The 26,027-nt window shown below is 37.8% G+C and overlaps 1 protein-coding gene across 3 annotated transcripts in view; it reads left to right on the top strand.

Moving 5' to 3' along the window:
* Positions 1 to 26,027, top strand: part of NELL2 (neural EGFL like 2) — a 400,524-nt gene that overhangs the window by 42,946 nt on the left and 331,551 nt on the right. The window contains exon 1 of one of the 3 annotated variants that reach the window (XM_080811936.1): positions 19,964 to 20,026. The exons of 1 other annotated variant lie outside the window; for it this stretch is intronic. The gene's annotated coding sequence lies outside the window, so the exon portion shown is untranslated. Of the gene's footprint in view, positions 1 to 19,963; positions 20,027 to 25,450; positions 25,572 to 26,027 lie in introns of those variants that run through there. One more of the 3 variants, XM_080811937.1, reaches the window with a different exon arrangement.

The following is a 26,027-nucleotide window of genomic DNA, read 5'->3' as shown; positions in this document are numbered from 1 at the left end:
ATCTCCTACAAACATACTTTCTATAAACAATGTATATGATTCTTATGACTTTTCCCTTTTATGTTTGTTCTGATTAGATTTATTGAAATGTGGTTTTAGGTCTGTTAAGTTTGTATATCTTTTAAAATGTATTTTTCTAGAAGTTTATTTCAATACACTTTACAAACATAAAATTTAAAATCTTTAACCTGCTAATTCACACTGGATTAGAGATTAAAAATTAGTCTGCTACCTCAGTAAAACTAGAAAAAAATAGTCTGTCACCACAGTTTGAGAAACAGTTCTGCAGTCAGATTTAGGTTTATGGATGTGGTCCTAATTGCAGGAAGAGACATTTGAAAGTTTGATGATAGCTCTTGCTCTCATTTAGGATGCTATGTAGACATTGACATTTAGTGGGTGTGGCGAATCCCAGCTGTTAGGCTTCCTTAGTTGCTTGGGACAGGAGCACAGCTGATCTCAGATCCTGTATCCAGCTTGGTTTATGATAGTATAGGTGCCTCATCTGTAATCATTTCTCATATGCAAACTCTACCCGCTCTGAGTAGTAAAGAAGTACCAATCAGATCCCAGAAACACTTGATTTAACTGTGTTAAAATAATGTTAATAATTGTCATTTAAGAAAAGGCTGACCTTCCATGATAAGTTATTAGCAAAATCATGATTATATGATTACATACATTCCTGACTATGTGAAGGGTTAATTTGTCTACATTTTATTTAGAATAATAGACTTTTAGAGCTGTTTTTAACTTAATCTCTGATAGAGAAAACTCATGAGAAAAGTGAGACCCCGAGAGATTTGAGAGAAAGAACTGATGAAGAGATTAGGTCTTGGAATTAGATTGTTAAGGTTCAAAGGTCAGTTGTGCCCCTCACCTAATGTTGACCTTAGGTAAGTTACTAAATTTCTCTATGCTTTGGTTTCTTTATCTGTAATAGTTTGGTGATAATAATTATGGTATTTACTTTATTAGGGCACTTGTAATGATTGAATGAAATAATCCATGAAAGCTGGTAGGCACTTTGTCTGTGTTAGATATTTTTATGACTATGATGAGGATGACGGCATGGTGGCAGGTCCTTTGACTTGTCCACTTGGTGAGTGGCAGAATTGGCAGTAGAAATCTGGAGTGTTGTCTGTCAATCTGGTGAGGTGTTCCTCTCTACTCTGGTTATCCTTTCTCAAGTGCTCACTTATGCACAATCATGGACTGACCTTCACATACTGATTCCTTTCTTCAAATGCTCACATCTTCAAAACAAATTAAATCCTATTCCCAAGTATACCCATATTCTCTCAGCTGAGTATCAACTTCACAAGTTGACTAGATGCCTCACCTTGTGTAGTACAATTATCTGAGGTTAGAAAGGAAACTGAAGCCTCATGAACATGCTATTGGAATAGGCTTATTCCGTTTCTGAGACACATTTGAAAGCAAGTCTTCAGTCTTTAAATTACAGCGTACTTTGCCAATATATTCAATAAATATATCTGTATATTTAGTAAAATATATTATTCTGAGGTTCTCTCAAGGCAGTGTTATGGAACCACAACATAAGAAATTGAATAAAAAGAGGGAAAGGAAATTATGTTTCAACTTGTTCAAAGAAATATGCATTGAGCCCCAGACTTACTGCTTGGCATTATGTGTGGCTCTGAGTACACAGTCCTGAGTAAGGTAGATACAAGCCTTGCTCTTACAGAGCTTTTAGTCTAGTGGGAAAGGAAAACTTTTACTATATAGCATCCTGACCACAGGAAGAAAAAAATTGTCATGGAAATAAGAAATATTTATTTATTAATTTATGGAAATAAATTTCAAAAAGAAACAGTAACAGAACAACTTAAAAATTAAGAATTAACAAAATTCAACAATTAATAAGAATTAACAAAATAAAAAAAAAACCAATAACAATAATAATTATGTAAAAGACTTTGGCTCCTAAGGGACATGATCCTGATGAACCTGAGCTCCATCAGTGGCAGTGGCTGAGCTGAGAGCAGAGGACCCATTACCAGAATGTCCTACAGGAAGAATGCATATTGTATATGAATCACCTTTTCTAACAACTTCTTTTTTATTTTTTAAAGTAGGCTCTGGGGCACCTGGGTGACTTAGTTGCTTGAGAGTCTGACTCTTGACTTTGGCTCAAGGTTAGGCTCTCAGTGTTGTGAGATCGAGCCCCACATCAGGTTCTGGGCTCAGCATGGAGTCTGCTTGAGATTCTTCCTTACCCTCACCCTCTGTCCCTCCCCCTGCTCTCTCTCTTCAAATTAAGTAAAATAAAAAAATCTTTTAAAAATCGGGGCGCCTGGGTGGCTCCGTGGGTTAAAGCCTCTGCCTCTGGCTCAGGTCCTGATCCCAGGACCCTGGGATCGAGCCCCACATCAGGCTCTCTGCTCGACGGCGAGCGTGCTTCCTCCTCTCTCTCTCTCTGCCTGCCTCTCTGCCTACTGGTGATCTCTGTCTGTCAAATTAAAAATAAATAAATAAATAAATAAATGATTAAAAAAAATAAAATAAAGGAGGTATCACACCCAGCGTGGAGCCCAACAAGGAGCCCAATGAAGGCTTGAACTCACAAACCTGAAATCAAGACCTGAGCTGAGATCAAGTATCAGATACTTAACTGACTGAGCCACTCATGCACTCTGTTTTTTGGCAAATTTTGAAAGAAATAACTACAGCGGGGTGGTTGAGACATTCAACTCTGGAGTCACACCACCTGTGTTTGAATCCCAGCTCTCCTACTATCAGCTCTATGATCCTGGTGAAGATATTTAAGTTCTCTGTGTCTCAGTTTCCTCTCCTGTAATATGGGTACCTCATAGGACTAATATGAGAATTAGTGACTTGATTCTCTCAACGATGTCTGACATGTAGTAAGCACTCAATAACAATAGTTATTACCTTTTTCTGCCAGGGAAAAATGAGGTCTTAAATTGAATAGAAGCACAGAAAATAAAACTACCATTTTGAATGCCCAAATTTTGTCAATTAAAGTAACACGTCATCTTCAGAATGAAACAGGATGCAACAATAGTCAAGCTAAAGGCAGGGGGAAATAATTTGATGTGTGGATAAAGAGAATAGAAAAGCAAAAAGTTGAAAAATATACCTGAAATGTTGGCAAAACAGTTGTCAGTCACAGTGATACAATTTGCTGTGTAAGAGGGAGGAAACTAAAGGCAATGGGAAAAAAATGAAATGAAAAAAGAATGTCTATGCTTTATCCTAAGTTGGAGGCATTTTGAGTCACATTCTTGTGTACAATCAATAACAACCTGAAGTACTGAGATAAATAACAAGTGAAAAAAAGTTGTCAATTTCTTTTCATTGCTAAAAAATTATTTTACAAAACTGCTGTGGATTTTACACAGGAGGTTTTGCTAAGAAATTTAGGTCTCCATAAAAAATCATTTGTTGAACCATTTTGAATGTAGAGTAGTGAGAAAAGAAGCTGGCTTTTGTCATATCTCAGCAACTAAATAGAATGTTCGGTAGAAGTTAATGAGGAGATTTTGCTTGCCCTAGAGGATTATGTCCTCTTGATCAATAGTTTGCATATTTTGACTGCAGCAAACTCTTATAGTAGCTACCATTTATCAAATGCTCACTCTATGCCAGATACATACTAGGTGCATTTTTTTTTTTAAAGATTTTATTTATTTATTTGACAGACAGAGATCACTAGTAGGCAGAGAGAGAGAGAGAGGAGGAAGCAGGCTCCCCGCTGAGCAGGGATCCCAATGTGGGGCTCAATCCCAGGACCCTGGGATCATGACCTGAGCCGAAGGCCAAGGCTTTAACCCACTGAGCCACCCAGGTGCCCCGACTAGGTGCATTTTTACACCCTTATTCTCATCGTCAACAAATATTTCTTGACGTCTACAGTGTGCCAAGCACTGTTACAGATATTAAGGATAAAGCAGTGAATAAAGTTGTGAAAATGGACCTTTATATCGTGGAGTGAGGCAACATTGACAATAAACAAGTAAATATATCATAAATATAAATTAAGGAATGGTATAGAATGTGCTGGGTATGTATGTTGGGGAGTGTTGCAGTTGGCCCTCCTTTAGGAAGGCCTCACTGACAGGGTGACGTTGGGAAGAAGGAAAGCCGCTGTGTGGAAGTATATTCCAGGCAGAGAAAACTGGATAAGTGATGTTCCTGAGGCAAGAACATGCTGGGCTGTTTCCAGGAGCACCCAAGGGGTGTTGGAGAGAGTGAGTCGGGGAGAGAAGGATTTTGTCAGAGAGGTATAGGTTGGGCCTGGGTAACATTTCATGTAGCTGTTCGTGAAAGTCCAGGGGGTGGTGCATCATTCTTGGAAGATCTAAAGACAGTAGTTATATTTCTATTCTTTAAAATTGTATTAATTAATTAATTTTTCAAGGTTCTATTTATTTATTTGACAGAACGAGTGAGTAGGAAAGCACTAGCAGTGGAAGTGACAGAGGGAGAGGGAGAAGCAGGCTCCCCCACTGAGCAGGGAACCCAATGCAGGGCTCAATCCCAGGACCCTGGGATCATGACCTGAGCCGAAGGCAGACACTTAACTGACTGAGCCATCCAGGCAGCCTCTTTATTTTTTAAATAGGCTCTAGGCCCAACATGGAGCTTGAACTCACAACCCTGAGATCAAGAGTCACATGCTTTCCTGACTAAACCCCCCAAGCACCCTGGCAGTTATATTTTTAGATTAGTCTGGGGCAGTTCATAAGGGCTCTTTTGCCAAGTGTACCTGGACCCTGGCTGAGATTTGCTGATCTGAGGCACAGAGCATGGTACTCATCCCATTGTGGATCTCTACAAAGACCTGTGGAGTAAATGAATAAATTAAGACAATGAGTCTTACAAGCTAGCTTTGAAATTAATGAGTTGTGTGATTTTGAACAAATCACTCAACTTGTCTTTGCCTTAGTGTGCAACCTGAGAACTTTTCAAGCTTTCTTCTTCTGTGATTGGAAGTGATGGCTTGTCTTCCTAGCCTTCCCCCTTAGTGCTGTGAATGTTAAGAGTCAGCCTGCATGGGAAGGGACAAGGATGGCCCCAGCACCCCAGCACCTACTCATACATTTATTTTCCTGCTCACTCAGCAGCTCTGTCTTCGGTTTGCATTCTCAGCTCCAGCCTTTGGGCGAGAGAGTAAAGCTGGAAATAGAGGCTGGCCCTGGCATGGTGACATTGAGGCATTTCTTCCTGTCAGAAGATGCTATGTGTGCGTAGATACTTTGGCTGAGCTCACGCTGATCCTGGGTCCCTGCCAGACTCTGAAGATACTCACATAAACTTACCTTTGCTCTCAAGCCATGTGTTTGGGAAACTTGGTCTGGACTTTCTTCCATCTAGCAAGTACATGTTCATCAAAAAGAAGATTCCAATGTCAGTCGCTAAGAACTAGCAAGAATTATGTGATGAGTCAGGAAAGATTGTGAATTATTATGTCTTGAGGCCTGAATTTAATAAGTTTTCTTTAAGGTATGGGCTATGTGGGTGGGCCTTTGAGGGGGAAAAAAAAAGGAATGATTTTTGATGATAGCAAGTGGCAGAATCAAATAAAATCTTCCTTTGAAAATGGAATTTTTAATGACTTCTATATTTACCATTTCTGGTTGTGGGTGAAGGGAGAAATCTGATATAAGTTAAACTGGTGTCAGTAAGAATATGCTGGCCTTTAGCCCTTCTGGAGAGGGTTACTTTGTCCCTTAATGCTCAACAAAGCCCTGTCTTTTAATAGAAAACTGTAAGTAACGCCAGAAGCCGCAGACTGGCTGGGTCCACATGGATGCTTCATTCTGTTTAGATGAACATTAAGTATTGCAGTGTCTTGGCAAAGGCAGCCAGTACTCACTCTGCTTGTCCATTGGCATTTAAAAATAAGGGCTGTGTGGTGGGATAAGTTTTTAAACCAATGACTCATAGCTCTTGGAGACTGATAGCATTTGATAAGCCAGTAAGTCAGTGCTGGGCTCAGAACACTACCCACATATTTTAACCAAGGCTCACAAACTACCAGTGCTATTTAGTTAACCATATTCACATTTCCTGTTTTCCTTTCCTTGGTTATTCCTGTGGACTAATTTTAATTAGCATTATTTTGCATATGGTAACTGAATAACTAAGGGTAATGACAGAAACAGGCTAACCCTGATATGGCATAGTTTCATACAACAACAGGACGACAACAGGACGAACTAGGATTTATTTACTATGTAGCAATTTTTGAAGTGGACTTGACCCTCCCCAGCGCTGGGTTAGATAGGCATTAGTTATGCTATCCTGATAACTGGGGCAGGGAGGTTGTGTTTAGCTCAGGAAAGAAGTGGGACAGAGCCTTGACCCAGATCTCCTGAGCAAGTTCCAAGCTTGTATCTTTCACCATGCTGTCTCTAGAACTGTTTGAAACAACACTTGTCTTATTTTTCTTAGAGAGTTTCAGTTGAGGTGTGAGTAGTTCAAAGTGTGTAGAGAATATAAAGAATGTTGACTGAAAGCTAACCTCCTCTCATGTCCCCAGTGGGCATCTCTTTTACCTTCCACTGTCACAAGTGAGTTAGAGTGTGCTTTGGAAGGAAAGGCACCTTGGCTATATAAATTCTCTTTTCCCACTTACATTTGTTTTTTTCATACCATTCCCCTTTTGAGATATTGCTTCTTTTTTCTAATCTTTTTGCTTTTATACTTTTTCTTTTTGCTGTTTATTGTTATCAATCTCCCTTTATCTTTGTACCCTGCTTAGTCCAGTTCTACTTTCAGAATCATTTTATTATTTTCTGTGGTCATATTGTTTCAGTAAAACCTCACAAATAAGGTCTTGAAGGGCTAGGTCTTTCAAGTTACTTGTGGGCTAAGGAAGATGTCTGAGTGTGTGGTTGGTTAAATAAATCTGAGCTACTCTGCCTTGAGCCCTGGAATAGAAACCAAGATACTCTGATGATTGTTAATGTAAAATGAAAGAACAAGAAATGAGTCCAGAATAACTCTGTCATCATCCGAGGCTTTGTGACAGCATGTGAAAGGAGCATATTGTCACATTATTAGTAGTTCAGTGTGCTTCACCGCTAAGCAGTGTTCCATTGCAGGAATTTATCACAATTCATGTACCCATTTTTCAGTCTGTAGACATTTGGGCTGTTTCTACATTTGTTTAAAATAAATAAAGCTATTATAAGCATTCAGAAATGGGTCTTTTGGAGGCAATCTGTTCTTATTTTTCCAGAACAAATACCTAGGAGTGAATATTTCACTTTATAAGAAGCTTCTAAACAGCTTTCCAAAGGACCTGTATCATTTTGATTCCCTCCAGCAAAACATGAGAACTCATGTCACTTTGCATTTTACTGGCATGTGGAACTGTCAGCCTTTTTAATTTTAGCCATTCTAATAAGTCTGTATCTCACTGTGAGTTTTTAAAAAATTTATTTATTTTAGAGAGAGAAAGAGAGAGAGAGCGTGAGCAGGGGGAGGGCAGAGGGAGAAGGAAAGGGAGACAATCTCAAGCAGATTCTGTGCAGAGTCTGTTGTGGGGTTTGATCCCATGACCAAGAGATTGCGACATGGGCCTAAACCAAGAGTCAGATGCTCAAGCCACTGATCCAGTCAGGTGCTGCTGCCACTGTGGTTTTAATTTGGTTTTTCCTAATGAGCACTGATGTTGGGGCATTTTTCATGTACTTTTTTGCCATCTATGTATCTCTTTTTGGCAAAATGTCTATTTAAATATTTTCCTTGTTTTCTTTTTAACTGAATTTGTTTTTTGTCTTACTGAAGTATAAGAATTCTTTATATAATCTCAATACAACTCCTTTATTGCAAATATTTTCTCCTTTATTTTTTTAAATTTTCTTGTCTTCTAAAAATCTAGTTTTAAATTTTGAAGTATCAGTTATCAGTTTTTTTCTATTAATTTTTGTGCTTTCTTGGTGCCCTTCTTAAGAAACTTTTGCCTAGGGGCACCTGGGTGGCTCAGTGGGTTAAGGCCTCTGCCTTCGGCTTGGGTCGTGATCTCAGGGTCCTGGGATCAAGTCCCACATTGGGCTCTCTGCTCAGCAGGGAGCCTGCTTCACCCCTCCCCCTCTCTGGCTGCCTGTCTGCCTGCTTGTGATCTCTTTCTGTCAAATAAATAAATAAAATCTTTAAAAAAAAAAAAAAAGAAAAAAAGAAACTTTTGCCTAACCCAAGTCAGAAAAACTTTCACCTATGTTTTCCTCTAAAACTATAAAACCCTTACGTTATGGTCCATTTCAGGTTAATTCTTAAATATGGTGCAAGATAAGTGTTATGAATAAGGATTCTCTCCCTCCCTTACTTCCTCCCTCATTTTTGCCCTCCCTCATCTTTCTTTGCTTTCTTTTGTTTTCTTTCCATATGGATGTTCAATTGTTCAAGTATTATTGTTAAAAAATGATTGTTTTTCAGGGTGCCTGGCTGGCTCAGTCTGAAGAGCGTGTAACTCTTGATCTTGGGATTGTGAGTTTGAGCTCCTTGTTGGGTATAGAGATTACTTAAATAAGAAAACTTTAAAAAATTATCATTTTTCTAGATGAATAGATAAAGAAGATATGGAATATATATATATATACATATATATGTATATATATATTTATACAATGGAATATTACTTGGACATAAAAGAGAATGAAATCTTGCCATTTGCAACAACATGGATGGATTTAGAGCTTATAATGCTAAGTGAAATAAGTTAGCCAGAGGAAGACAAATACCATATGATATCACGCATATGTATAATTTAGGAAACAAATGAACAAAGAAAAAAAAAGAGAAAAACCAAAAAACAGACTCTTAACTATAGAGAACAAACTGGGATGATTACCAGAGGGCTGGTGGGTAGGGTAATGAGTGAAATAGGTGATGGGAATTAAGAGTACACTTATGATGAACACTGAGTAATATATAGAATTATAGAATCACTATATTGTACACTCAAAACTAATAAGGGGGGGAAGTTAAGTTGGCAGGGTATTAGGAGGAGTCTGAGCTTGCCTCATCCCTTGGACACAGCTAGATCAACATTAAATCATTTTGAACAACTAGGAAATCAATCTGAGGATTATGAAAACAAGCTGCACAATTGGAGGCAGAAAATGTGGCAGATGCAAGGTTAGGAGATGTGAATATTGGGAGAGGAAAGCCGTGGTGCCGTGAAGGGGAGTGAGCACTTTTTGTGAAGGAAAGTCAGGGAGAGAGGGGAAAGAGCAGGAGAGAGAGCAGTGCATAGGGTTTGCATAGTATGCCCCAGTGTTGGGATCCCCTGAGATGCAATGGAAGAGAACCAGTACATTTGGAAGAGGGTATGTTGCCTCTCCAAGGACAAAAGGCATGCCAAGCTCCACTGAGCAGCCACTCAACAACAGCGGACACAGGCACACAAGGAGGGCAGATAACCTGGTCGCAGCTTTTCGTTGTATGTCTCAGTAGACTCCAGCCACCGTGGGACTGCTTTTCTGGGACAGAACAGTGCTGGGTGCACCTCGAGGCTCTCCTCTGGGGGAAGGGAATGGATCCCCACTGTACCAGGCCCTTTAAGATTTGGAGTTTTGAATCTAGCTGCCGGCCAGAGATAAAACACAGTGAGATCTGTGGCACCAGGGTACTGTTGGTCCAGACACAGACAGGTTGAGAGCAGGGATCTGAGGAAGGCCTGGGACACAGGAAAGGAGCTTGTTTGCTTTACTGTGAGGGCCTTCTAAACAGCCGTGGCAGGAAAGTCCCCTACCCAGGGATGAGAGGGCAGGATGATGCCATCTTCCACTCCCCTGCCCTTCAGCACAGTCAGACTTGGAAGAGAAACACAGTGCCTTCAGTGGAGGCTGGAGTCACTTAAACAAACCCCGCCCCTTGCAGCCAGCCGGGGCATTTTTACAAGGGCAGATCAGACTGAGCTAACAGGCCCCCTGCATGTACCAAGTCTGCTTATCACAGAGTGCTCCAAAGTGTCAGCTTCAGTTCCAGTGCAAATAGGACCAGGCTTTCTTTTTCTCTTTTTCTTTAATTTTTAAATTTTTTTAAACTTTTAACTTACATATATATATATTTATTTATTTTATTTATTTTTTTGGTATCAGGCTTATAGTTGTTTTTTTTTTTTTTTTTTTTTTTCATTTGATGGTTGGTTTGTTTCCTTTTCTCATTTTTTGGACCACACTACTACTACTACTACTACTACTACTACTTCTTCTTCTTCTTCTTCTTCTTCTTTTTTGCTATTCCTTTTTCCTTCTATCTTATTCTTTGGAATCAGGCTTATAGTTTTTTATTTGTCTTTTTTTAAAATTTTTAAAAGATTTTATTTATTTGACACAGAGAGACAGCCAGAGAGGGAACACAAGCAGGGGGAGTGGGAGAGGGAGAAGTAGATTCCCTGCTGAGCAGGGAGCCTGATGTGGGAATCAATCCCAGGACCCTGAGATCATGACTCAAGCCGAAGGCAGACACCCAATGACTGAGCCACCCAGGCACCACTTTTTGTCTTTTTGTTTACTTTTTGGTTCCTTTTCCTTTTTTCTTGGATCAGGCTTGCTTTTTATTTTTTTATTTTTTTATTTTTTATTTTTTTTATTTTTTTAAATCAGGCTTATCTTAAATCAAAGCACACCTAGTTAAAAGTTCAACACTCCCCACTGCAAGCAAGGAGGAACTCTGTAGAGAACTGTGCTATGGGAAAGAGTAGTGAAAACACAACAGCAGAGTGCATACAATCATACAACAGAAACACTTCTTGAAACACCAGTCCCTGGACAGTATATGGCCACTTAATATAGTATTACTCTCAGGAACAGGAAAAATAACAAACCTCCATAATATGTAAAAGAAACCTAGACATAATGACAAGATGGAGGCATTCTTCCCAAAAGAAAGATTAAGAAATCACAGCCAGTGATTTGCTCAAAGCAGATATAAGCAATATATCTGAACAAGAATTTAGAACAATAGTCATAAGAATACTAGCTGGGCTTCAAAGAAGGATAGAAGACACCAGAGAAACCCTGGCTGCAGAGTTAAAAGACTTAAAAACTAGTAAGGCTGAAATAAAAAATGCTACAGTTGAGATGCAAAACCAACTAGGTGTAATCACAAGGAGAGTGGAAGAAGCAGAGGAGAGAATAGGTGATACAAAAGATAAAATTATGGAAAATAAGGTGAAAAGAAGAGGGAAAGAAAATTATTAGATCACAAATACAGACTTAGGGAAATCAGCGATTCCACGTAGAGCAATAATATCCATATCATAGGAGTCCCAGAAGAAGAGCAGGAAAAAGGGACAGAAGGTTTATTTAGACAAATTATAGTTGAGAACTTCCCTAATCTGGGAAAGGAAACAGACATTCAAGTCCAAGAGGCACAGAGAATTTGCCCTCAAAATCAACAAAATAGGTCAAAACCAAAACGTATCATTGTGAAACTTGCAAAATAACAAAGATAAAGAGAGAATTCTGAAAGCAGCTAGGGACAAAGGTCCTTAACCTACAAAAGTAGACACAGAGGGCTCAGCAGACCTGTCCATAGAAACTTGATAGGCCAGTAAGGAGTAGCATGATATATTCAGTGTGCTAAATGGGAAAAACATGCATGCAAGAATACTTTTTCGAGCAAGGCTGTCATTCAGAATAGGGGAGACATAAAGAGTTTCTAAAACAGGCAAAAACTAAAGGAGTTTGTGAATACTAAACCAGCGCTGCAGGAAATACCTAAAGGGAGCCCTTTGCACGGGAAAGAGAGAGCAAGAGCAACAAAAACTAGAAAGGAACAGAGACAATCTATAGGAACAGTAACTTTATAGGTAATACAATGGCACTAAATTTATCTCTATCAATAATTACTCTGAATGTAAAAGGACTCATAAAGACATAGGGTGTTGGAATGGATAAAGAAAAATAAGACCCATGGGTATACTGCTTACAAGAGACTCATTTTAAACCCAAAGACTGATTGGGTTTTTCCAGATTGAAAGTAAGGGGGTGGAGAACCATCTATCATGCTAATGGACATCAAAAGAAAGCTGGAGTAGCCATATTTATATCAGATAAACCAGAGTTTTTTTGTTTGTTTGTTTGTTGTTGTTTTTTTTTAATTTTGGAATAGATAAACCAGAGTTTAAACCAAAGGCTATAAAAAGGGATGAAGAAGGGCACTTAATATTAAAATAAATGGGTTTAGCCAATAAGAAGATCTAACAATTATAAATATTTATGCTCCCAGCTTCAGAGCAGCCAAATGTAAAAATCAATTAATAACAAATTAAAAAAAAAAACCTCATTGATAATAAAACAATAATAGTAGGGGACTTTAACACCCCACTCACAGCAATGGACAGATCTTCTAAGCAGATCAACAAGGAAATAAGGGCTTTGATGACACACTGTACCAGATGGACTTAAGAGATGTATTCAGAGCATTTCATCCTAAAGCAGCAGAATACACACTGTTTTCACGTGCACATGAAACATTCTCCAGAATAGATTGCATATTGGGTCACAAATCGGGCTTCAACAAGTGCAAAAAGATCGAGATCACACCATGCATATTTTCAGACCACAACACTATGAAACTTGAAGTCAGCACAAGAAAAAATTTGGAAAGACCACAAATACACAGAGGGCAAAGAACATCCTATTAAAGAATGAATGGGTTGGGGACGTCTGGGTGGCTCAGTTGGTTAAGCAGCTGCCTTCGGCTCAGGTCATGATCCCAGCGTCCTGGGATCGAGTCCCACATCGGGCTCCTTGCTCGGCAGGGAGCCTGCTTCTCCCTCTGCCTGCCACTCTGTCTGCTTGTGCTCACTCTCGCTCCTCTCTCTCTCTCTCTCTCTCTCTGACAAATAAAAAATAAATAAATAAATCTTAAAAAAAAAAAAAAAGAATGAATGGGTTGGGATTCCTGGGTGCCTCAGTCTTTTAAATGGGAACCCTGAACTTTCAGCTCAGGTCGTGATTCCAGGGTCCTGGGATTGAGTCCCACATGGTCTCCTTGCTCAGCAGGGAGCTTGCTTCTCCCTCTGTCTGCTGCTTCCCCACCCCTTGTGCCCTTTCTGTCTCTGAAAAATCAATAAATAAAATATCTAAAGAAAAATAATGGATGAGTTAACCTGGAAATTAAAGAAGATATTTAAAAAGTACATGGAATCAAATGAAAATGAAACCCAGTGGTCCAAAACGTTTGGGATACAGCAAAGGTGGTCAGAAGAAGTAAGTATATAGCAATATAGGCCTTCCTCAAGAAGCAAGAAAGTCTCAAATACACAACCTAGTCTTACACCTAAAGGAACTGGAAAAAGAACAGAAAATAAGCCTAAAACTAACAGAAGGAGGGAAATAATAAAGATTAGAGCAAAAATCAATGATATAGAAATACAAAAAAACCCAGTAAAACAGATCAACAAAACTAGGAGCTTGCTCTTTGAAAGAATTAATAAGATTGATAAACCCTCAGCCAAACTTATCAAAAAGAAAAGAGAAAGGACCCAAATAAATAAAATCATGCGTGAAAGAGGAGAGATCACAACCAACACTACAGAAATACAAACAATTATGAGAGAATATGATGAGCAATTGTCTGCCAACAAATTAGGCAATCTGGAAGAAACAGATAAATTCCTAGAAACATATAAATTACCAAAACTGAAACAAGAAAAAATAAGAAATCTGAACAGCAAAGAAATTGAATCAGTAGTCAAAAACCTCCCAACATTCAAGAGTCCAGATGGCTTTCCATGGGAATTCTACCAAGCATTTAAAATAGAATTAGTGCATATTCTTCTGAAACTGTTCCAAAAAATGGAAGGGGAAGGGAAACTTCCAAACCCATTCTATGAGTCCAGAATTACCTTGATCCCAAAACCAGACAAGACTTCACTAAAAAGGAGAATTATAGACCAATATCCCTAATGAACATGGAAACAGAAATTCTCAACGAGATATTAGCTTATTGGATCCAACAATATATTAAAAGTATTATTCATCACAACCAAGTGAGATTTATTCCCAGACTGCAAGATTGGTTCAATGTATGCAATCAATCAACGTGATACACCATTTTAATAAAAGAAAGCACAAGAACCATATGATCCTCTCAATAGTTGAAGAAAAATTTGACAAAATGTAGCATGCTTTCTGGATAAAAACCCTCAAGAAAGTACAGATAGAAGGGATATACCTCAACATCATAAAGGCCATATGCAAAAGACCCACAGCTAATAATCATCCCCAATAGGGAAAAACTGAGATCTTTTCCTCTAAGGTCAGGAATATGACAGGGATATCCACTCCCACCACTGTGGTTCAACAACATAATACTGGAAGTCCTGGCCTCAGCAATCAGACAACCAAAATAAGTAATAGGCATCCAAACTGACAAGGAAGAAGTCAAGCTTTTACTCTTCCCAGAAGACATGATACTCAACGAAGAAATCTTGAGAGACTCCACCAAAAATTGCTAGAACTGATACATGATTACAACAAAGTTGCTGGATGTAAATCAACATACAGGAATCTGTTGCATTTCTATATAAATAATGAAGGAACAGAAAGAGAATTTAAGGAATCGATCCCATTTACAATCACACAAAAACCATTTGATACCTAGAGATAAACCTGACCAAAAGAGGTAAAAGATCTGTACTTCTGAAAACTGTAGAACACTTATGAAAGAAATTGAGGAAGACACAAAGAAATGGAAAAACATTCCATGCTCATGGATTGGAAGAACGAATATTGTTAAAATGTCAATGCCAGAGCAATCCACACATTCAGTGCAATAGCACCAGCATTTTTCACATAACTAGAAGAACCAATTCTAAAATTCATATAGAACCACCAAAGACCCCAAATAACCAAAGCAATTTTTAAAAAGATAAACAAAGTGGGAGGCATCACAATAAACAAAGTGGGAGGCATCACAAATCACAAATACAGAATTACAAAGCTGTATTACAAAGCTGTAATCATCAAGACAGTAGGTACTGGCATGAAAACAGACACATAGATTAATGGAACGGAATAGAGAACTCAGAAATGGACCCACAAATATATGGTCAACTAATCTTTGACAAAGCAGCAAAGAATATCAGGTGGAAAAAAAGAAAGTCTCTTCAACAAATGGTGTTGGAAAACTGGACAGTGACTTGCAGAATGAAACTGGACCACTTTCTTACACCATACACAAAAATAAATTCAAAATGGATAAAAGACCTAAATGTGAGACAGGAACCCACCAAAATCCTAGAGGAGAAAATAAGCAGCAACCTCTGACCTCGGCTACAGCAGCTTCTTACTAGATGTGTCTCTGGAGGCAAAGGAAACAAAAGCAAAAATGAACTATTGGGATTTCATCAAGATAAAAAGCTTCTGCACAGCAAAGGAAACAATCAATAATACTGAAAGGTAGCCTATAGAATGAAAGAAGATCTTTGCAAATGACACACATGATAAAGGGCTAGTGTCCAGAATCACCCCAAAGTAAATAATCCAGTTAAGAAATGGGCAGAAGACATGAACAGACTTTTCTCCAAAGAAGACTTACAAATGGCTAACAGACACATGAAGAAATACTCAACATCATTCATCATTGGGGAAGTACATATCAAAACCACAGTGAAATACACCTCACACCTGTCAGAATGACTAAATGAACAACTCAGAAAACAACAGATGTTGGTGAGGATGTGGAGAAAGGGGAAATCTTTTTCATTGTTTGTGGGAGGGCAAACTGGTATAGCCACTCTGGAAAAAGCATGGAGGTTCCTGAAGAAGTTAAGAATAGAGCTACCCTTCCATCCAGGTATTGCACTACTAGGCATTTATCCAGTGGGTACAAAAGTGCTGATTTGAACGGGGCACATACATGCCAATATTTATAGCAGTACTATCAACAATAGCCAAATTATGGAAAGAGCCCAAATGTCCATTGATTCATGAATGGATAAAGAAGAAGTGTCTACACAAGGAAATATTACCCAGCCATCAAGAAGAATGAAATCTTGACATGTGGAATGAAGTGGATGGAACTAGAGTGTATTATGCTAAGTGAAATGTCAGTCAAAGACAGACAAATAAATAATTTCACTCATATGTGGACTTTCAGAAACAAAACAGATGAACATAGGGGAAGGGAAGGATAAATAAAATAAGATAAAAAATAGAGAGGGAGGGAAACCATAAAAGACTCTTAACTACAGAGAACAAACTGAAGGTTGCTAGAGGGAAGGAAGGTGGGAAGGATGTGCTAAATGGGTGATGGGCATTAAGGAGGGGACTTGTAGAGATGAACACCAGGTATTATATATAAGTGATGAATCACTAAATTCTACTCCCGAAACCAATACTACACTATATGTTAACTAATTTAAATTTAAAATAAAAAAGAAATTAATATAATGTAAGTTATACTGGAATTAGAATCTAAAAATAGTATTAGTTATTCATTGAAATATCTGTGCCTTCATAAAAAATCAGTTAAGCATATTTGTGAGTCTATTCTTATACTCTTTTGTTTACTCCACTAATTTTTATTAGGATGTCCTCATCCTAATAACATAGTCTTGATCTATGATATATCTTTTAGTATATTCTTAAAGTCAGATGGCATTAATCCTCTAGTTTTTCTCTTTCTCAATTATTTTTGGCTTTTCTATTTTCTTTGCCTTTTCATATAAATTTTAGAATCAGCTTATCAATTGCTACCAAGTAGATTACTGGGATTTCGAGTGGGATTGTCTTAAATTTTTAGATCTATATGAATATAATTGATACTGTAACATTAAATCTTATTGATTACCATGATGAATTTTTTCATCCATTTAGGTCTTTAATTTCACTCAGCAATGTTCTATAATTCCCAGTGTTAAATCTTCTCTATAGTTAGATTTCTCTGTATGCATTTTTTCTTTTAATGCTATTATAAATGTTATTGTTTTTATTTACATTTTCAGTGATTCCTTGCAACCGTATTACATATAATTTATTTCTATATGTTGACCTTGTATTCTATAACATTGCTAAACTCACTTACTAGTTCTAATGGGTTTTTCAAAGATGTTTTGGGGATTTTTAAATGTAGATGACCAAAATGTCTAGGGAAAAAATTATTATTTTGGGGTGCCTAGGTGTCTTAGTTGTTAAGCATCTGCCTTTGGCTCCGGTCATGATCCTGGGGTCCTGGGATTGAGCCCTGCATCGGGCTCCCTGCTCAGCAGGAGCTTGCTTCTCCCTCTCTGACTTTCCCAGTTTGTATTCCCTCTCTCATCCCGACTCTGTCAAATAAATAAATAAAGTCTTCAAAAAAATTATTATCTCTTCATTTCCAACCTGAATGGTTTTTACTTTTTCTTGGCTCATTTCATTGATTGGAAACTCCAGTGGTGTTTTGTTGTTAAGGCAGAATATTTTTAAATGTCCTTTTTTAAATGTCCTTTATTAAATTGAGCAAATTCCGTTCTATTTTTACTTCACTGTGAGTTATTTATTTTATTATCAATAGTTGAATTTTATCTAATGCTTTTCTTGTATCAATTAATATGATCATGTAATTTATCTTTTTTAGATTGTAAAGTGGTAGATTACATTGATTTTTAAAATGTTGAATCAACTATACATTTCTGGCAAGGACCCTACTTTGTTATTGTTTGTTGTTGTTTTTATATATTGTTGAATTTGATTTACTAATATTTTTTTGAGGATTTTGAATGTATGTTCAAAAGATATATTTTGTGTCCATGTTCAAAAGATATATGTTGTGTCTATGTTCTAATTTCCTTTTTTTTTGGTCTGTTTTTGTTTTTCATTGTCTTTGTCTAGTTTTTGTATTAATAATGCTAGTCTTATAAAAAGAAGTGGGAATCATTCCCTCCTCTTCTGTTTTCTGGAAGATTTGTTATGCTTGATGTTATTTCTTCTTTAAATGTTTGGTGGAATTTGGAATTGAAATTATCTGGGACTAGAGATTTCCATTGACTGCTAGAGAGGAGTATAAGAAGTTCCTAACTATAATTGTGGATTTGTCAGTTGCTTCCTCCAGTTCTGTCACCATTTCTCTAAGGCAAATGCTTCATGCATTTTAAAGTTTGCTATTATGTGCAGACACACTTAGGATTATTATGTCTTTTTTGCCAATTGATCCTTTTAATATTCTATAATATACCACTTTTTCCATGGTAATTTTCTTTGCTCTCAAGTTTACTCTTTTTTTTTGATATTAATATAACCATTCCAACTTTCTTTTGATTGATGTTTGCATAGTATACTTTTTCTTAATTCTTTTACCTTAAATTTACCACAGTATATTTGAAGTGAATTTTTTAATAGCATATAGTTAGGTTATATTTTTCGAGTCCATTCTGACAATTTTGGTCTTTTCATTGTTGTGTTTAGACCACTTACATTTAATGCCATTGTTGGTATGTTTGGATTTTGGTCTACCATTTTCTTATTTCTTTTGTCTGTATTCCTTCTATTTCTCTCTTAACCCTTTCCTTCCTCTTTCAAGTTATTTGAATATTTTTTAGTATTCTATCTTTTGTATCTTTAACTGGATCTTTGTATAGCTTTTAAAGTTAGTGTTCTAGAGAATAAACTATACATACTTAACTATTCACTGTCTCCTTCGAGTTCATATGCTACCACTTCAATTAGAATGTAGAAAATTTATCACCATATTGGTTCATTTATCCTCATCTCTTTATGTTGTGGTTGTTTTATATATTAATAAACATACTTTTAAACCCATTTAGACAATTTAAAAATATTTCTTTTGGTCACTATGATAGCCAGAAGAATGGCTCTTCAAAGATTTCTACACCCTAATCTCTAGAACCTGTGACTCTATTCCCTTACCTGACAAAAGAACTTTGTACATGTAATTAAGGTTAAGGGTCTTTGTTGAGGTCCTAGATTATCCTAGATTATCCAGATGACCTTAGTGTCATCATGTAAGTGCTTAAAAGCTGAGGACCTTTCCAAACTGTAGTCAGAGAAACAGAGGATACACTGTCAGAAGGACTTAGACTGCTGTTGCTGGCTTTGAACACAGAAGAGGGGCAATGAGCCAGGGAATGCAGACAGTCTCTAGAAGCTGAGAAAGGGTTTTCCCAGAGCCTTCAGAAAGGAATACAATCTTATTGACACTTTGAGTTTAGCCCGATGAGACCAGTGTCTGATTTATGACCTACAGAACTGTAAGATCATAGATTTGTATTATTTTAAGCTGCTAAGTTTGCGATAATTTGTTATACCAACAATAGAAAGCTAATACAAGCATCAAACATATTTTATAGGACTCAAAAGAAGAACAGTCTATTATGTTTATCGAGATATTTACCATTTTTGTTGCCATTTCTTCATTCCTGATATGCTAGTTGTCTTTCTGTTATCATTTCTCTTCTGTTTGAAGAACTTCCTGTAGCAGTTCTTTCAAAGTAGGTCTGCTAATAACCAGTTCTTTTAAATTTTCTTTATCTGAGAATATTTTTCCTTCATCTTTATTTCTGAAGGTATTTTCATCAGATACAGAGTTCCAGAATAACTTTATTCTTTGAGTACTTTTAAAAATGTTGTTCCTGGAGCACCTGGGTGGCTCATTGGGTTAAGCCTTTGCCTTCAGCTCAGGTCATGATCTCAGGGTCCTGGGATGGATCCCCGAGTCAGGCTCTCTGCTCAGTGGGGAGCCTGGTTTCCCCCCTTTCTCTGCCTGCTACTCTGCCTACTTGCGATATCTCTCTCTCTCTTTCTCTCTCTCTCTCATTGTGTGTGTCAAATAAATAAATAAAATCTTTAAAAAAATGTTGTTCCCCTCCATCTGGCCTTTGTGGTTTCTGATAAATCTGAATTAATTCAAATTGTTGCTTCCCTATAAATAAAGTGTCCTTTTTCTCTGGTTGCTTTCAATATTTTTTTCTTTGTGATAGTTTTCTTTTTTATTTTTTTCAGCAGTTTGATTATGATATGGCTGGTCATGGGTTCCTTTGAATTTATCCTCTTTGGGATTTACTGAGCTCCTTGAAACCGTAAGTTCATGTCTTTTGACACATTCAAGAAGTCTTAAGGCATTTTTTCTTTTCTTTTCTTTTTTTTTTGAATTTTTATTTAAATTTTAGTTAACATACAGTGCAATGGTGGTTTCAGGAGTAGAATTCAGTGATTCATCACTTACGTACAATACCCAGTGTTCATCACAAGTGCCTTTTTTAACATCCATCACCTATCTAGCCCATCCCCCACTCATTTCCCTCCATCAACTCTCAGTTTGTTCTCTATCGTTAAGAGTCCTTTATGGCTTGTTTCCGTCTCCTTTTTTTCTTCCCCCCCTTCCCATATGTTATCTGTTTTCTTTCTTAAATTCCACATATGAGTGAAATCATATAATATTTGCCTTTCTCTGATTGACTTATTTCACTTAGCATGATACATTCTAGTGCCATTCATATCATTGCAAATGGCAAGATTTCATTCTTTTTGATAGCTGAGTGATATTCCATTCCATAATATAGACATGCCACATCTTTATCTGTTCATCAGTTGATGGGCATTTGAGTTCTCTCCATAGTTTACCTATTGTTGATATGCTGTTAAGCCATTATTTCTGGAAATTTTTTTTGGACTGAACTCTTTTCTCTTGGGATTCTGAAGACAAGTTTCTTTTGGTATTGTCTCACAGATTCCTGCTATTATATTAATTAAAAATTTTTCCTCTGTTGTTCAGATTAGATAATTTCAATTGATCTATCAGACTCACTCTTTCCTCTGTCATCTCTAATACTAACCCATTTTAATGAGTTTTAAATATTCAGTTATTACACTTTCCAGTTCTAAAATCTTTACTTTTATTTATTTGCTGCCACTTTTCATTTGTTTCAAGAGTATTTGCCCTTATTTTTTGAGCATTTTTGTAATAGCTTCTTTAATGTCTTTTTAAAATTATTCCAATGTCTATCATCTTGGCATCAGTGTTTGTTGATTGTGTTTTTCTCATGTAAGTTGCAGTTTCCCTGTTTTTTTTCATATGCCAAATAATTTCAGATTATATCCTTAACATTTTAATATTATGAGACTCTGAATCTTGTTAAGTACTTTTTTTTTTTTAATAAGCAGACAAGTGAATCAGTAGGATTTAGACTGCAAATTCAAATTTTTACTAGCTTTTTTTTTTTTTTTTTTTTAGTGTGGTTTCAAAGACTTTGTGGGATATTCAGATTTATCCTCTGTGTGTACCACTCAGAGGCAGTCTGACTCTGATGGTGGTTTATTCTTAGAAGTACTTGCTGCCAGTATGGTAGTACTTCAAACTCTGCTCTTTCTCAATTTGCCTGCTGCTGTTTAATTATCAGAGTCCTCAAATACTCCATGCATTCTGTCTAGATTCTATAACTTTTAAGAGGGAGAGAGGAGGGTGAAGTGTGCTTGTTCTATCTTACCCAGAATTAGTCTCATATCCTTTAACTTTTGAAAGTTTTTTATTTGTTTCTTAAATATTTCCTATAACTTTGTCTGCTTCCATTCTGTCTAGGCTCTTATTCCATATCTCTAAGTAGTTGTGTGTTGGATCTTCTAATTCTAATAGTCATGTTTTTTTATGTGTTCCATCTTCTTATCATTCTTGCCCATTCTCAATAACATTCTCAGATCTCATTTTTTGTTCTAAGTTTTTTTGTTGTTGTTCACTAATTTTCAGTTCTGTTTTATCTGTTGCTTTTTATAGCCAATGGCTTTTAAATATATTTTATTTCCAGAAGTTCCATTTTATTTCCTTTGAAATCTGCTTGTTCTTTTCTCATACAATTCTGTTCTTTCATTTTTTGTATTCCTCTACAAAAAAATTATTACTCATTCAACATACTTATTTTGTACTTTCTATCACATTTTTATAATATTCTGAGTTCATGAGACACTAATGCTCTTTTTCTGTGTGTGTGCCTCCTGACTATTTCTCATGGTACTTTATTTCAGTGTTGTTCTTATTGTTATATTGTGGTCTTATGCTTATCAGAAATTTTCCTCTTATATGCTAGAGGTTGTGGAGGGTCCCTTAATAGAAGTTTTACATTTTCTTCTTCAAGAGACTCTGTGGGGTTTATTCTAATTTCTGACTGTAGAATTCCTACACCAGTGGGAGTGTAATTTTGGACTGTGTATCTGCAAGTGGCAAGGCTTAAGAATTGACATCTATTATAGATGACTTTATTTTCCATCTGTGGTCATGTGCAGCTGGAAGGCAATTTTGTCACTTCTTAGACCAATGTACAAAAATTTTAAAGTTTCTTTTTACATATAGTATAATCCTTTAAAGCTTCCTATGTTTATCAGAGGGACCAGTAATATCTTCACCTCTTCTGGCTTTGCCCATACTTCATTCTTTCTAGTTCTTGTGTGGATGTTAAAATTCTACCCCATTGTTTTGGGTCCCCTATTAAGTCTGAAATCCTACGTCCCACATCTCCCAATCATTGCATTTTCTACTCCTTTCTCTGCCAATCTCCAGCTACCTTTTTTTCTCATAGCATCTGAGAATTTTCTTTCTTTTTATGAATAAAAATGATATTAAATATTTCATTTGGCTTTGTGATGTGTATATGGTAGAAGGGAATCTTCTCAGGGTCAGTAGAATCTCCATTTTGACTGAACTTTTCTTTATGTGGTTAGTATTTACATTAGTTTTCTGTGAATGCTGATCACAAAGTTAGGGGATTAAAACAGCACAAATTTATTATTTTATAGTTCTGTAGTTCACAAAGTCTAAAATGGATCTCAGTGAGCTAAAATTAGGGTATTGGCAGTGTTCTGTTCCTTTCTAAAGGATGTAGGGGAGAATCCTTTTTCTTGTACTTTCTAGTTTCTCAAGGCTGCCCACCCACATACCTTGGCTCATAGCCCTTCTATATATTTCCATCATCATAGGCAGCAACAGCAAAACAAATTCTTCTCATTTTATGCTACTCTAAACTTCTCTTCTGCTGTCCTCATGCACATATAAGGACCTTTGTGATTATATTGGCCACATCCAAACAATCCAGGGTAATCTTCCTATTTTAAGATCACCTGAATGGAAAGGGACTTTTTTCAAGTCATGTAAGGTAACATGTAAGGTAACATTCGCAAGTTCTAGTAATAGAACATGTATTTTTGGAGGATGGGAAAGGGCATTATGATTTCTACCACAATGACTGTAAGCAAACATTTTAACATTTTCTGAAGGAAGTTTCAGTGTATGCAGATTTAATATAAATGACAACCACAACATAAATGGATGAGGATAAACGGACCAATACGTTGGTAAAGTTTCTACATCCCAATGTAGAAATGGTAACATATAGGCTTTAGAATAGATGGTGAGAATTTAAATATGTATATTTTATTCCCTAGAGCATCAATATAAGAAACTACACAAAAAGATATAATTACAAGACATATAGATAAAATTGAATATTAAAATGCTGGCTTTTATTTATAGAAACCAGGATGCTATTAATTATTCTACAAAGCACAGGAAATTCTTTTTTTTTTTAAAGATTTTATTTATTTATATGACAGACAGAGATTACAAGTAGGCAGAGAGGCAGGCAGAGAGAGAGGAGGAAGCAGGCTCCCAGCTGAGCAGAGAGCCCAGTGCGGGGCTCGATCCCAGGACCCTGGGATCATGACCTGAGCTGAAGGCAGAGGCTTAACCCACTGAGCCACCCAGGCACCCCAAGCACAGGAAATTCTTAACAAAGAAGTATCCAACCTCAAAAATGTCCAAGCTCTAAGGTTGAGAACCTTGCCCAGGTTGATAACCAGGCCCTAGCTAATATAACCTACATTTCTTACAGTTTTCCAAAGCTTTATACTTTAGTTTTATAGAAATAGCTTTCTCTCTCTCTCTTTCTGTAGTCATATTTTAATGGTTTCCATAACTTCAGTTAGGTCACATAATTACAGTAGCAGGTTAAACTGCAATAATTTGGGGGGACAAATTCCACTCTTCTGGAGGGAACATAAGTGCATGTGTTGCGTGTGGGGGGTAACTAGAGACAAGCTTACTAACCACCAGCCTTCAGCATGTAATAGGTGAGTATCAGAGAGTTTGAAGAGTACTGATTCTGTGATTTGGTTGAGTATCTATAGGTTAGGAGAACTTCTACATGTAAATATGTATGTATATGTATATTTACTTTCCCTTCTTATTTTATCTTCCAGTAGAATTTTAAATAATGAGATTATTTAAAATTTGTTTCGTGTAACTTTTGTATTTCACATAACTTTAATTTCATGTAACTTATTACAATCCAGTATTTTGTATGTACAGCTATAGAAAGATTTTTAATTTCCTGATGAATAATTTCCTTCAAATTAATTCAGTTCAACTAGATTAATTTTATTTTGTTTTGCAAATTTAGGAAATTTCATACAACAACATTTCATGAAGTACTGGAATATTTCTTTCTTAAAGTTTGCAAAGTCCCAAGTAGAATTAAGTGGAAATTTTGATAGCGATAATTAAAAATTAAACTGAAAAAGTTTCCTGATTCTGATTTTTTTTGCTTAAAAAATCCAACAGTAGAGCTAAAAATGTCCCCCTCACCCCATTATAGTATAATATAGTACATATTTCTCTGCTGGAGACTCAGACTCCATTTTGGTAACTAGCTGTGTAGGATCCTGTTAAAGAATTCAAAATCTACTTGTTCAGATGGCAAGTTAAGATACTCAGTTGATCTTTGGAGCAATTAACATTTTAATCTCTTTTGAAACCCTTACTTTTCAGTATGGACATTGAATGTCATTATTCAAAATTTACCTCAAAATTTTAGGGCTGTGTTGAAAAATATTACGTGCAATTGACTTTAAGTGTATTTTCGCCTGTTGAGAATTAGATCTTAGATGTCCTCACTGTTATGGTCCCAGGGTGAGAATGGTGAGAAGGGTGGTTAGAGCCTGCTTGAGTGTGGTCAACAACAGGGTAGCTCTTCTATCTCGCCCAAGCTCTGTCTTCTGCTTATTTCTCTCATTTCTCTTATCCATCTATCCATCCATCCATCCACCCATTTATCTACCTACCGATCATCTATCTCTTCTTTTTGGTGTGGCAGGCACGCTGGCTCTGGTGCCCTTGTCTCCTGCTGTGTGCGTGTCTTGGAGAACCAGAGTCCGGTTCTCCGTGTTGTGTGGCAGGGGGCGCGCGAGGTCCCGGAGCTGTCCAGCAGTTCCGGTGTAAGTTCTCCCCTGCGCGCTCCGCGCTAGGGAAGCTCTCCAGCGCCCCGCCCCGGGCAGGGAACCTCTCCCCTAGGGCTGCCAGGGCTTCCCAGGCTCGCCACCCGCCTCTGCCAGTCTCTCTCTACTTCGTCCAGCCCCACCTTGAGAGTCTAAGCTTGCTTTGGGCGGCCCTCCTCCGCATGCCCCGGCGAAGGAGTTCCCTTTCCAGTCCCCGGGGCTGCTTCGGAGCCCAGCGCACGACTGTACGCCGGCTTCCCTCCTTTGCCTAAAGGGCGGGCGAGCGCGTCTCCTAGCCTCGCCTTCTGCGACTGGGTGGTCCTTTCTCTCCGACTGTCTTTCAGGACACGCGCCCGAAATCAGGGGGTGAGAGCAAAGACCGCCCATCAACTTAGCACCTTGAATTTAGATCTTTGGATCCTGAAAGGAGGTTGGCGTTGCCCGGGTCAGCGAGTGAGGGAGGTAGGAGGGCGGGGCTGCAGCAGCCCCGGGGCTAGCTGGACGGGGCTCGGAGCCGGGGCTGGAGAGGGACGCGGAGTGCCGGGCCTCGCCCTCGGCGGTCCCTCCCTGTCCCTCCTCTCCCCGCCTCCCCGGGCCTGCCCCTCCCGCTCCGGGGGAGCCGTCTCTCCACCGCGCGTCTCCGGCGCTCTCTCCATTGTCTCTGCCTTTACAACAGGTTCGCGCGGCAGGGGAAGACGGGCGGGTGCGGGGCCGCCCCACCCCCGGCTTTCTTGGGGCCGCCTCCCTTCCTCTGGGTGTGCGTGCCTTCGGCTGCTTTTATTCAGCTCCGGAGCTAATTCCCCGGCGGAGCAGCCCCCGAGC

This window comes from Martes martes (genome assembly GCF_963455335.1).
Source record: "Martes martes genome assembly, chromosome: 8".
NCBI classification, from domain to species: Eukaryota; Metazoa; Chordata; class Mammalia; order Carnivora; family Mustelidae; genus Martes; species Martes martes.
The sequence above is the reverse complement of the archived record's forward strand: the minus strand, read 5'-3'. Positions and strand labels throughout refer to the sequence as shown.